This window comes from Muntiacus reevesi, chromosome 7, assembly GCF_963930625.1.
Source record: "Muntiacus reevesi chromosome 7, mMunRee1.1, whole genome shotgun sequence".
NCBI lineage: Eukaryota > Metazoa > Chordata > Mammalia > Artiodactyla > Cervidae > Muntiacus > Muntiacus reevesi.
Window position 1 is genome coordinate 23141904 of NC_089255.1, and position 14802 is coordinate 23156705.

Sequence of the window (14802 nt, forward strand, 5' to 3'; positions counted from 1 at the left end):
CTGCAACCACGGCAAGCCTCATGCAAGTCCCCACAGGACAAGAGAAGAACGATCTTATAGAGAAGAAAAGGAAGTTGGGAGGGCTACTGTAAACAGACGTTTACATTTGTTTACATTGTGATGTCCCTGGTGGTCCACTGCTTAAGAATCTGCCTTTCAATGCAGGGGATGTGGTTCAATCCCTGGTAGGGACCTAAAATCCCACATGCCACCAGGCAACTAAGCTCATGTGCCATAACTGGAGAGCCCATGTGCTGCAACTACGGAGCCCACGCTCTCTAGAGACAGTGCTCCTCAACAAGAGAAGCCCCTACACACACACACACTCACACACACACACTCACACACACACACACACACAAACACAAACACACATACAAACACAAACACACATACACTCACACACACAAACATAAACACACACACACTCACACACAAACACAAACACACACACACACACACGCACACACACACAAAGTAAACAGAGTCCAGGGCTTTTCACTGGCCCAGTGTTTGCCTGGAAAAGAGGTGGCATCTTTCTTCTGCCCTTTAATCCTGTTATCTTCACAGGGTATGAGAGTTCCCCCTGTCTCCCAACTCTATTTAAATGAGTTTCTGTTTATTTACTAATTTCCTACACCTTAGAAGCAGAAGAGTATTTGACTCCAGAAGAGAAAGGAGCTGAGGTGGTAGAAGAGATTACAGCGATTCAAGGAAGGGCTATGACCCAAGGATTCCAAGTGACCTCCAGAAGCTAGAAAAATGCAAGGAAATGGATTTTTCCTTAAAGCCTCTAGAGGAAACCTACCAGCCAGCCAAGCAAAATTGATTTCATATTTCTTCAACCCAGAACTATAAGAGAATTCATTTGTTTTATCTTATCAAGTTCATATTAAATATTGAGCAAACATTTTTTGTTTGCTTTCCACAGTAGTAGGATGGCATGTAAATATTTGCAGTTGTCTGTTGGAACACTTCATGGTGAGGCAGACTTGAACATTCTGGAGAAGGCGACTAAGCTGCATAATATCTTTATTGGAGTGATTTCATTTAATTCCTTTCACTTTTTAACATTTTTGAGTTCAGCATGCCTGCTCTGTCACTCAGTCATGTCCAACTCTTTGAGACCCCATGGACTGTTAGCCTGCCAGGCTCCTCTGTCCATGAGATCTCTCAGTATTTCCCAAGAATACTGGAATGGGTTACCATTTCCTCCTCCAGAGGATCTGCCCCACCCAGGGATTGAACCCATGTCTCCTGCATTTCCTGCATTGGTAAACAAATTCTTTATCACTGAGCAACCTGGGAAACTGTGGTTAAATATTTATTTTAATTGTGTCCTCGTATCAACTACTCTGCTTGTTCCCAGTTCGAAGTTTCTAGTCCAGAAGGAGATACATGTTGAGAAGGAAAGATAAAGACCAAAGTCCGTAATCTGTAGTCCAAACAGTGTCTGTGGTTAAAACTGTCCTGATGCAGGTGAGTAACATGAAGCACTGCAAATGCCCTTTAGGGCCCACAGTGTGACTGAGGCTGGAGGAGGGGCTGAGCCCCAGGAGGGTTCATGTAGAGGCTGCAGGTGCCTGGGGAGCACCGTGCTGTGCAGCACAGAAGTAAGTGCCCGAGTCTGTGGTCCGCAAAGAGGAAATGTGCAGAGAGCTGTGGCGTTCTTTGGGGACTGTGGTGGCATTTAATCTTCCATCCTGCCTTGTCCCTGAAGGAACGGAAAACAGGTGGGTGAGGTGGCCCCTGGGGTTCTGAAGATACCACTGCACACTGTCTGGGAAAGTGGAGAAATTACACCACAGAGTAGAGCTGGCTCCCTCCTGGAGACTCAGGGCTGGGGGATTCTGCGCCACATCCATTCCTCGCACACCTGATGAGGAAAGAGAAACAGTCACAGGAGAGGGTCACAGAGCTCCTGCAAAACCCAGAAAGTATACCCCCAACCCTATAAATGATAAGGATAGAAACTCTGCAGGACTTGTCAGCTCCTCTTCCTCCTTCAACAAAAGAGAAGCTGCTCATTCCTTCAGATTCCCCTGTGGGGCAACCCCAACTCACAGCAAACCTGGGCAAACAAAAGCCCCAGTACAGTGTCCACTAGCCTTTTCATGACGCTTTGCCTTGTTGCTGGAAAACATTCACAAGATACATAGCAAACCCTGGGTGGTGAGTGTCATGACTTGTCTGGATGTTTCAGCTCCTGCAACCAATCAGCTAAGCCAACAAACCCTGCTCAGCGGACACTCTGTGACAGGAAGCCCCACCCTCTGGTCTCAACTGAACAGGTTAAGAAGGGTGAGAGTGGAGGAAAAAGGTGACATTCAATGTCTTATACATAATTTTGAACTTGTGAAATGGAAGTTCCTATTTTCTACTGATATATATTAATAAATAAATCTTAGGCAATAAATGTGGAAAAGAATCAGAAAAAGCTAGTATCTATACTTCAAAATTTTCCATCTTACCTTCTATTTATGACTCCCTTTTTGACCCAGGGGACTTTCCTGAGAGCTATGGAAAAAGATAATGACATAGATATAGATAATAACAATCAATGTAAATATAGATATTTTGCATTATGGCCATAAACGTCTAGTGCTTGAATCAGGGAATAAGACAGAGCTATTAATTGAAAGGAATATTCATCAAAAAGCATGCTTCTTATATGCTGATAATGATTTAGCTTTTCTTCACACAAAATTATTCTCCTCTATTATTACTAACCCCCATTTGAGAGTTTTCCAGGGGATGGAGCAGTAAAGAATATACTTGCCAATGCAGGGGATGAAGGAGATGGGGGTTCAATCTCTGGGCCCAGAAGTTCCCCTGGAGAAGGAAGTGGCAATCAGCTCCAGTATTCTTGCTTGGAAAATCCTATGGCCAGGGGAGCCTGGTCGGCTATAGTCTATGGGATGGCAAAGAGTAAGACTCGACTGAGTGACTGAGCACATGAAAACTCAGAATGAATTTTGGAGGTAGGAGGTAGATGGGCCCCTGGGCTAGACAGCTGCTATTTGTCAAGCAGAGTAAAATCCAAGCTTTGTTTTCTCTACACATTCCAAATACTGAGGGAAGAACCAATTCTACCTGTTGAAACTGTTCCTTTGACTTGCTTTTCATTGCTTTTGTTATTATAATCATACATAATGGGCTGCCTCAGAGAATCAGCCCCTCTGCCTGACTGCTAAAGGGCTTTTGTTCAGGACCTGTCCACTTGTGGATGGTAGGAAAGGAGAAATTAATACATCCCCAGCCTGAGGCTTGCCATTCTAGGAGATGTTTACAAGATTAATTTTGCCTTTTTAATTTGTTTCCTCACCTTCCCCTACCCTGTTCTGTAAAAGAACCTGGCATCCAGACCCAGACAAGATGGCTATTTTGAGACATTAGCCTGCCATCTTCTTGGTCAGCCAGCTTTCCGAATAAACTCCTTGCCCCCACACCTCATCTCTCAGATTCATTAGCCTGTCATGCTAATTAGTCTCAGTAACCAAGATAATTAACGGCAGGAGCTGAGTTCTGCTATAGTAAAAAAGTGACCACTTCTGAGGTCAAGAGGGCAAGGAAAACTGCGCAGGCACAGAAAGACTGCTTAGAGCTCAAAAAGGAGGTGACACCGCCTCATAACATGATGCCAAGCATCCCACAAAGCTCTGTGCTGGAATCCATCTTGGCAAAATGATGCACATGCATCTTTCAGGAGTGTCCTAAACCAGGTCTGCTGTGGGGAAAGGAGAGAGATATCTGGCCAAAGATAAACACAGACCCAGAAGAACTGCCCCATATGAATGAGTTAACCACCTCTTCACTGCACTCCTCATCTTCCTGCTCATGAGGGCGGATGCCCTTTTGTCTCCTGCATTAGCAGGCAGATTCTTTACCACTGCACCACCTGGGAAGCCTATTAATGGAGACTGATGAATAAAGGAGAACTTTTTTTGCTTCACACTATATTGTGTTTGTAAAGGTCACCCATATACATCCTTAAGTGCCAACAGTAATTAGCTCAACCAGTCCCAAATGCTTTAGTCAAAGAGTTGAAATCCTTTAAGGAAAGAAGCTTCTTAGGATACTAGCAAAATAGTCTGGAGATAATGCACTTAGAAATAAGGCATTGTCTTAAGTTTTTTGTTTGCTTGAGAGATGAGATTAATATTGTAAAGCAAGTTCTCTGACTTGTGTAATATCAACTCACATGTCCAATCTCAAGCTATTATATCTCAGCCCATCACTATTGCAAATGACCCAGCAGTAAGTAGCTTTCTCCAGCTTGTTGAAAATTCTATGACCTCATTTTACCTAAAATTCTGATTCTAGAGGAGAAAAATGCCAAATTTCAGAAAACAGAAGTCTTTCCTTTGAAAAATGATAAAGAAAAAATAATGGAAAAGACAAGAAAAAATGAAGAAGAGAAAAATCTAAGAAGCCCATGGGAACCAAACACTTTCAGGATTCTGTATTATCTGTGCTGTTTGCCTTCACAGAACATGCCAACCTCCTAATATAACAAAGACTGAGCTACAGGGTCCAGGAGGTTTGTGTTCAGCTCCTCCTGCAGCCCCAGGCACTGTGTCACTCAGAGCACAGAAGGACTTGGCCGAGTCTTTCCAATGAGCTGGTATTGTCCTCAGGTGGAAGGACTTCTCACTCCTCCTAAGTTCAGTCTCAAAACCTTTGGTGCCTGAAACAAGATTGTCTCCAGACACGTACTTCAGAAGAAGCTGGAGTCCTTGGTCCGGGTACTGCACGTACCAGAGGAGGTATGGTGAAAGAGAAGATGAGTAGTTGCACTTCAGCTCCAGACGGGCTCCTTCAGAGACAGTGATGTGATCATCAGGCTGGGTCACTGACTGGGCTCCAGCTCCTGCTGAGACATCAGTGCTGAATCAGTGAACTCAACTAAAACAAAAGTCTCTATTCAACATGCAGCAATATTCCATGTGTGGGCAAAGGAGTAAAACTGAGTAATGCTCACTCAGAAACAGGAGCATCTCAAGCATCAAGGTGAACACCAAGGTAATAGTGGAGCAGGGAAGAGGCAGTGAGCTCCTTTCTAACAGGTTCCCCACAAACAAGTTTGAAGACTGGCTGACTTGAACCCAGGTTTCTCTGAAGTTAAGAATGACAAAGGATATATATTTCTTCTGATGGAGATTGTACGGAGGTTGTTAGGAAGAGAAGCTGTCTTAACAAAATGCCTGTCTCTGGTGTCTGAGATGCTTTACATCTCACTGTGTAAAAAATGGTCAGAATATCTCTTTAAACCCTAGGGTTTTGTGAGGTTCTTTTGATCCTTCACAGAAAAGCAATTTCCAATTTAGGCAGCAGGGCCCTCCAGAAGCCAAATAGAGAACTACAGAGAAGTTCACTTTTCATTAACATGCCCCACCTTTTTACTGCCCTTCTGTGGTTGAATTTCAAAGCATTATGATTATGTACAGAAGAGGATTCATATGTTGTCAGCCTTGAACTATTTGGCATTTAAAAAAAAAACAGAATTTTGAGTTAAAAATTTCCTGTGTTACTGTATAGCACAGGGAACTATATTCAATATCCAGGGGTAAATAATAATGGAAAAGAAAAGAAAAAAAAAGTCTATATATGTATAACTGAGTCACTTTGCTCTACAGAAGAAATTAGCATAACATTATCAGTCAGCTATCCTTCAACTTTTAAGTGTTGGATACAAAATAATTTTTAGAATGAAACATAAAATCACAGTGTTACAATTTTTTGTTTCCAGATTTAACTGAGTGAGAAGGAAATAATCCAATATATTTCAACTGCATAAAGAGAAGAGCCATTAATCCAGAGGCCTTCACTAAAAAAGGTGAAATTCAGACATTCTCAGTTGAAGGAAAATGAAGAAAAGTGGTCACCAGAAGACCTATCCTAAAATTATGTCTAAAGGAAGCTCTATAAACAGAAGTAAAATTATAAAGGAAGGAGTCTTGAAACAACAAGAGGGAATAAAAAATACAATAAGCAAAAATATGGATAAATACAATAGACTTTTCCTCTTGAATTTCCTAAATTATATTTGGTGGAAATATTTTATAGCATATTAAATGTGTTATATAATAACATATATATAATAATACAATTATATATGTGGGAAAAATTATAACACTGTCTAATGAGGCTCTAGACACACATGGAGGAAATACTAAAGAAAATTATTTTATGAATGGGGAGAATAAATAAGTGTAAAGGGAGGCAATACTTATACATTACATTCAAATAGGTAAAATAATATTACCAATACACTGTGTTATGTAACTGCAATAACTGGAGCAACCATATAAAAACAGCTATACAATAAGACACATCTAAATGCTATAGGCAGCCATGAAATTAAAAGATGCTTACTCCTTGGAAGGAAAGTTATGACCAACCTAGATATATTAAAAAGCAGAGACATTACTTTGCCAACAAAGGTTCGTCTAGTCAAGGCTATGGTTTTTCCAGTGGTCATGTATGGATGTGTGAGTTAGACTGTGAAGAAAGCTGAGCACCAAAGAATTGATGCTTTTGAACTGTGGTGTTGGAGAAGACTCTTGAGAGTGTTTTGGACTGCAAGGATGGACTTGGATCCAACCAGTTCATCCTAATGGAAATCAGTCCTGGGTGTTCATTGGAAGGACTGATGCTGAAGCTGAAACTCCAATCCTTTGGCCACCTCGTGTTAAGAGTTGACTCATTGGAAGAGACCCTGATGCTGGGAGGGATTGGGGGCAGGAAGAGAAGGGGACGACAGAGGATGAGATGGCTGGATGGTATCACCAACTCAATGGACATGAGTTTGAGTAAACTCCAGGAGTTGGTGATGGACGGGGAGACCTGGTGTCCTGTGATTCATTGGGTCGCAAAGAGTCGGACATGACTGAGCAACTGAACTGAACTGACTGACATGCTACAGGAGCTTCTCTTGTCACTCAGACCATAAAAGAATCTTCCTACAATGCGGGAGACTCGGGTTCAGTCCCTGGGTTGACACGATTCCCTGGAGAAGAGAATGGCTATGCACTCCAGTATTCTTGTTTAGAGAATTCCGGTAGACTACAGTCCATGAGGTCGCAAAGAGTCAGACACAACTGAGCAACTAACACACACACACACACATACACCCACTAAACACTGCAGAAAAATGAAGTGTAATCCTAGAAAATGTTGAATAACTCACAGGAGGTTAGAAGGAAAAACATAGGGGACAAAAAAAAAGTGCAGAAAAAAAAATCAAATAAAATGGAAGTCTAAGCCCTAAAATATCAAGACATTAAAAACAAGTGATCTACACACAGAAACTAAGACACAGAAGTTGGTCTGAACACACCAGTGACAAAACAGCTCAGACAAAAAGTGGGTTAAGAAACACGACCCAACTATGACTGCCTGGAGAAATTCATTTCAAATAAGACATGGAAAGGATGGAAAAAAATGTATTATGCAAACATTAATCAAAGGAAAGTGTAATGGCTATATTAACATCAGATAAAGTAGACAGACTCCTGAACAAAGAAAATAACCAGAGACAGAAACATTATCGACTGATGAAGAGGATAATTTACTGAGAAGAAATAGTAATCCTAAATGTATATGTACCAACTAACAGAGCTGAAAAATAAGTGGAACAAAAATTAAAACTAAAAAGAAAAGAGACAAATCTAGAAATATAGTTCAATACTTCAATATTCCTCTCTCAACAACCGGTAGAATAACTTGCCAGAAAATCAGCAGATATATAGAACTCAATAACACCATTAACCAGTAGGATTTAATTATCAGCTATAGAACACTCCACCCAACCAGAGGAGAATATACTTCTTTTTTTTTTTTTTTTTTAAGTTTAAAGTTTTTATTTATTTATTTTTTTTTTTTTAAATTTTATTTTATTAGTTGGAGGCCAATTACTTCACAACATTTCAGTGGGTTTTGACATACATTGACACGAATCAGCCATAGAGTTATATGTATTCCCCATCCCGATCCCCTCTCCCACCTCCCTCTTCACCCGACTCCTCTGTGTCCTCCAAGTGGACCAGGCGCGAGCACTCGTCTCATGCATCTCACGTGGGCTAGTGATCTGTTTCACAATAGATAATATACATGCTGTTCTTCTGAAACATCCCACCCTCACCTTCTCCCATAGAGTTCAAAAGTCTGTTCTGTACTGTTGTGTCACTTTTTCTGTTTTGCATATAGGGTTATCATTACCATCTTTCTAAATTCCATATATATGTGTTAGTATGCTGTAATGTTCTTTATTTTTCTGGCTTACTTCACTCTGTATAATGGGCTCCAGTTTCATCCATCTCATTAGAACTGATTCAAATGAATTCTTTTTAATGGCTGAGTAATATTCCATGGTGTATATGTACCACAGCTTCCTTATCCATTCATCTGCTGGTGGGCATCTAGGCTGCTTCCATGTCCTGGCTATTATAAACAGTGCTGCGATGAACATTGGGGTGCACGTGTCTCTTTCAGATCTGGTTTCCTCGGTGTGTATGCCCAGAAGTGGGATTGCTGGGTCATATGGCAGTTCTATTTCCAGTTTTTAAAGAAATCTCCACACTGTTTTCCATAGTGGCTGTACTAGTTTGCATTCCCACCAACAGTGTAAGAGGGTTCCCTTTTCTCCACACCTCTCCAGCATTTATTGCTTGTAGACTTTTGGATAGCAGCCATTCTGACTGGTGTGTAATGGTACCTCATTGTGGTTTTGATTTGCATTTCTCTAATAATGAGTGATGTTGAGCATCTTTTCATGTGTTTGTTAGCCATCTGTATGTCTTCTTCGGAGAAATGTCTGTTCAGTTCTTTGGCCCATTTTTTGATTGGGTCATTTATTTTTCTGGAATTGAGGTGCAGGAGTTGCTTGTATATTGTTGAGATTAATCCTTTGTCTGTTTCTGCATTTGCTATTATTTTCTCCCAATCTGAGGGCTGTCTTTTCACCTTACTTATAGTTTCCTTTGTAGTGCAGAAGCTTTTAAGTTTCATTAGGTCCCATTTGTTTAGTTTTGCTTTTATTTCCAATATTCTGGGAGGTGGGTCATAGAGGACCCCGCTGAGATTTATGTCGGAGAGTGTTTTGCCTATGTTCTCCTCTAGGAGTTTTATAGTTTCTGGTCTTACATTTAGATCTTTAATCCATTTTGAGTTTATTTTTGTGTATGGTGTTAGAAAGTGTTCTAGTTTCATTCTTTCGCAAGTGGTTAACCAGTTTTCCCAGCACCACTTGTTAAAGAGGTTGCCTTTTTTCCATTGTATATCCTTGCCTCCTTTGTCAAAGATAAGGTGTCCATAGGTTCGTGGATTTATCTCTGGGATTTCTATTCTGTTCCATTGATCTATATTTCTGTCTTTGTGCCAGTACCATACTGTCTTGATGACTGTGGCTTTGTAGTAGAGTCTGAAGTCAGGCAGGTTGATTCCTCCAGTTCCATTCTTCTTTCTCAAGATTACTTTGGCTTTTCGAGGTTTTTTGTATTTCCATACAAATTGTGAAATTATTTGTTCTAGTTCTGTGAAAAATACCGTTGGTAGCTTGATAGGGATTGCATTGAATCTATAGATTGCTTTGGGTAGAATAGCCATTTTGACAATATTGATTCTTCCAATCCATGAACACGGTATGTTTCTCCATCTGTTTGTGACCTCTTTGATTTCTTTCATCAGTGTTTTATAGTTTTCTATGTATAGGTCTTTTGTTTCTTTAGGTAGATATACTCCTAAGTACTTTATTCTTTTTGTTGCAATGGTGAATGGTATTGTTTCCTTAATTTCTCTTTCTGTTTTTTCATTGTTAGTACATAGGAATGCAAGGGATTTCTGTGTGTTAATTTTGTAACCTGCAACTTTACTATATTCATTGATTAGCTCTAGTAATTTTCTGGAAGAGTCTTTAGGGCTTTCTATATAGAGGATCATGTCATCTGCAAACAGCGAGAGTTTCACTTCTTCTTTTCCTATCTGGATTCCTTTTAGTTCTTTTTCTGCTCTGATCGCTGTGGCCAACACTTCCAAAACTATGTTGAATAGTAGTGGTGAGAGTGGGCACCCTTGTCTTGTTCCTGATTTCAAGGGAAATGCTTTCAATTTTTCACCATTGAGGGTGATGCTTTCTGTGGGTTTGTCATATATAGCTTTTATTATGTTGAGGTATGTTCCCTCTACTCCTGCTTTCTGGAGAGTTTTAATCATAAATGAGTGTTGAATTTTCTCAAAGGCTTTCTCTGCATCTATTGAGACAATCATATGGTTTTTATCTTTCAATTTGTTAATGTGGTGCATTACATTAATTGACTTGCAGATATTAAAGAATCCTTGCATTCCTGGGATAAAGCCCACTTGGTCATGGTGTATGATTTTTTTAATATGCTGTTGGATTCTGTTTGCTAGAATTTTGTTAAGGATTTTTGCATCTATGTTCATCAGTGATATTGGCCTGTAGTTTTCTTTTTTTGTGGCATCTTTGTCTGGTTTTGGAATTAGGGTGATGGTGGCCTCATAGAATGAGTTTGGAAGTTTACCTTCTTATGCAATTTTCTGGAAGAGTTTGAGTAAGATAGGTGTTAGCTCTTCTCTAAATTTTTGGTAGAATTCAGCTGTGAAGTCATCTGGTCTGGGCTTTTGTTTCCTGGAAGATTTTTGATTACAGTTTCAATTTCCTTGCTTGTGATGGTTCTGTTAAGATCTTATATTTCTTCCTGGTTCAGTTTTGGAAAGTTATACTTTTCTAAGAATTTGTCCATTTCATCCAAGTTGTCCATTTTATTGGCATAGAGCTGCTGGTAGTAGTCTCTTATGATCCTTTGGATTTCAGTGTTGTCTGTTGTGATCTCACCCTTTTCATTTCTAATTTTGTTAATTTGGTTCTTCTCAGTTTGTTTCTTAATGAGTCTTGCTAATGGTTTGTCAATTTTGTTTATTTTTTCAAAACACCAGCTTTTAGCTTTGTTGATTTTTGCTATGGTCTCTTTAGTTTCTTTTGCATTTATTTCTGCCCTAATTTTTAAGATTTCTTTCCTTCTGCTGACCCTGGGGTTCTTCATTTCTTCCTTCTCTAATTGCTTTAGGTGTAGAGTTAGGTCATTTATTTGGCTTTTTTCTTGTTTCTTGATGTAAGCCTGTAATGCTATGAACCTTCCCCTTAGCACTGCTTTTACAGTGTCCTATAGGTTTTTGGGTTGTTGTGTTTTCATTTTCATTCATTTCTATACATATTTTGATTTCTTTTTTGATTTCTTCTATGATTTGCTGGTTATTCAGAAGCGTGTTATTTAGCCTCCATATGTTTGAATTTTTAACAATTTTTTTCCTGTAATTGAGATCTAATCTTACTGCACTGTGGTCAGAAAAGATGACTGGAATGATTTCAATTTTTCTGAATTTTCCAAGACCAGATTTATGGCCCAGGATGTGATCTACTCTGGAGAAGGTTCCGTGTGCACTTGAGAAAAAGGTGAAATTGATTGTTTTGGGGTGAAATGTCCTATAGATATCAATTAGGCCTAGCTGGTACATTGTATCATTTAAGGTTTGTGTTTCCTTGTTGATTTTCTGTTTAGTTGATCTATCCATAGCTGTGAGTGGGGTATTAAAGTCTCCCACTATTATTGTGTTACTATTAATTTCCTCTTTCATACTCATTAGCGTTTGCCATACATATTGCGGTGCTCCTATGTTGGGTGCATATATATTTATAATTGTTATATCTTCTTCTTGGATTGATCCTTTGATCATTATGTAGTGTCCTTCTTTGTCTCTTTTCACATCCTTTATTTGAAAGTCTATTTTATCTGATATGAGTATTGTGACTCCTGTTTTCTTTTGGTCTCCGTTTACGTGAAATATTTTTTTCCAGCCCTTCACTTTTAGTCTGTATGTGTCTCTGGTTTTGAGGTGGGTCTCTTGTAGACAGCATATATAGGGGTCTTGTTTTTGCATCCATTCAGCCAATCTTTGTCTTTTGGTTGGGGCATTCAACCCATTTACATTTAAGGTAATTATTGATAGGTGTGGTCCCATTGCCATTTACTTTGTTGTTTTGGGTTCACGTTTATACAACCTTTCTGCATTTCCTGTCTAGAGAATATCCTTTAGCATTTGTTGAAGAGCTGGTTTGGTGGTGCTGAATTCTCTCAGCTTTTGCTTGTCTGTAAAGCTTTTGAATTCTCCTTCATATCTGAATGAGATCCTTGCTGGGTACAGTAATCTAGGTTGTAGATTATTCTCTTTCATTACTTTTATTATGTCCTGCCATTCCTTTCTGGCCTGGAGGGTTTCTATTGATAGATCAGCTCTTATCCTTATGGGAATCCCTTTGTGTGTTATTTGTTGTTTCTCCCTTGCTGCTTTTAGTATTTGTTCTTTGTGTTTGATCTTTGTTAATTTGATTAATATGTGTTGTGGAGTGTTTCGCCTTGGGTTTATCCTGTTTGGGACTCTCTGGGTTTCTTGGACTTGGGTGGCTATTTCCTTCCTCATTTTAGGGAAGTTTTCAGCTATTATCTCCTCGAGTATTTTCTCATGGCCTTTCTTTTTGTCTTCTTCTTCTGGGACTGCTATGATTCAAATGTTGGGCGTTTCACATTGTCCCAGAGGTCCCTGAGGTTGTCCTCATTTCTTTTGATCCTTTTTTCTTTTTTCCTCTCTGCTTCATTTATTTCCACCATTCTATCTTCTACCTCACTTATCCTATCTTTTGTCTACGTTATTCTACTCTTGGTTCCCTCCAGAGTGTTTTTGATCTCATTCATTGCATTATTCATTTTTAATTGATTCTCTTTTATTTTTTCTAGGTCTTTATTAAACATTTCTTGCATCTTTTCAATCTTTGTCTCCAGGCTATTTATCTGTAACTCCATTTTGTTTTCAAGATTTTGGATCATTTTTATTATCATTATTCTAAATTCTTTTTCAGATAGATTCCCTATCTCCTCCTCTTTTGTTTGATTTGGTGGGCACTTGTCATGTTCCTTTACCTGTTGGGTATTTCTCTGCCTTTTCATCTTGTTTAGATTGCTGTGTCTGGAATGGGCTTTCTGTATTCTGGAGGTCTGTGGTTCCTTTTTATTGTGGAGTTTTTACCCGGTGGGTGGGGTTGGACAGTTGGCTTGTCAAGGTTTCCTAGTTAAGGAAGCTTGTGTCAGTGTTCTGGAGCATGGAACTTGATTTCTTCTCTTTGAAGAGCAATGGAGTGCCCAATAATGAGTTTTGAGATGGGTCTATGTGTTAGGTGTGACTTTGGGCAGTCTGTATGTTGACTTTCAGGGCTATGTTCCTGCGTTGCTGGGGAATTTGTGTGGTATGTCTTGCTCTAAAACTTGTTGGCTCTTGGGTGGTTGTTGGTTTCAGTGTAGATATGAAGGTTTTTGGACGGTCTCTTATTACTTAAAGTTCCATGTAGTCAGGAGTTTTCTGGTGTTCTCCGGTTTTGGGCTTAAATCTCCTGCCTCTGGATTTCAGTTTTATTCTTCCTGTAGTCTCAGGACTTCTCCAACTATTCAGCACTGCTAATAAAACTTCTAGGTTAAAGGCGAAAAGATTCTCCCCCGTTAGGGACTCCCAGAGAGGTTCACAGAGTTACATGAAGAAGAGGACAGGGAGGAGGGAAATAGAGATGAGCAGGAGGAGAAAAAGGGGGACTCAGAGGAGAGAGACAGATCTACGCAGTCGTCTGTTCCTTGAGTGTTGTCCATAGCCCAGACACCCACAAAGATTCACAGAATTGGATTGGGAAGAGAAGGGGAAAGGAGGAAATAGAGGTGTTCTGAGGTAGAAAACAGAGAGTCAAGATTGGGAGAGAATAATCAACACACTCCTGAATAAAAATGGAAACTGAATATTGGATTCTTAAATGTTCACAGTTTATATCATATACTGAAGGACAAAAATTAAAAATCTAGAGTAGAGGTTAGACTCCTAAAAATACTATATTAAAAACAAAAACAAAAACAACAACATCCCCCCCAAAAATTTTAGAAATATATATGAGGTTCGTTTTAAAAATAGGGCTTCTCTTCTTTTTTTTTTCCTTTCTTCTTTGTAAGGTTATAGTGTATTGAAAATGAATATTTAAGGAGCAGTAGAGTAGTACTAGAGGACTTTAAAAGAAATAAGAGAAAAAGAAAAATAGAAAATAGAAGAGAAGGGGAAAAAAAAAGAAGAGAAAAAAAAGAGGAAAAGAAAAAAAAATTTTTTTCCCTAACTAAAAAAATCGTAAGAATTTATGAAAATGAAAGTTAAGGAGTAATGGGGGAGTAATAGGGAATTTTAAAGGAAAATAAAAGAGAAAATATAAAAAAGAAAAAATAAAATAAAATAAAAAAAATTTTTTTTTCTTACTTAAAAAAAAAAAAGTAAAAATATATCTAGGAATTTCTCTGGAGCTGTTGCTGTCAGTGTGGGTTCGGCTCAGTTTCAGATAGCTCCTCATTCCAGCTTACACTTCTCGATGTCTACAGGCCCCTTGTGGTGTGGTCAGTGTTTCCTACAGGGATTTTAATCTGTTGCACCAGTTCCTTCTGAAGCGGTTCCCTTTGTTTATTTGGCTTCTGTTTGCCGGTCTCTTCAGGGTCTCATTTTCGCCCTGACATAGGCGGGCGGAGGTGGACTCTTATTCAGGTAGCTAGTTCTGTCGCGCTGCAGGGCGGGGCTGGCGCTGCGGGGCGAGGCCGGTACTGCTCAGGCTCTGGCTGCTCTATATGGAGTACGCCCGCGCTGTGCGCGGTTCCAGCCCTCAGGTGTTCCGCAAAAGGTCGGAACAGAAAGCTGCGCCTGCTCTTTGTG

At 39.5% G+C, this 14802-nt stretch overlaps 1 pseudogene; it reads right to left on the reverse strand.

Annotated features, from left to right (window-relative positions):
* Positions 1-1562: 1562 nt before the first annotated feature.
* On the reverse strand, positions 1563-10367 carry LOC136172544 (uncharacterized; annotated as a pseudogene).
* Between the last annotated feature and the right edge of the window lie 4435 nt (positions 10368-14802).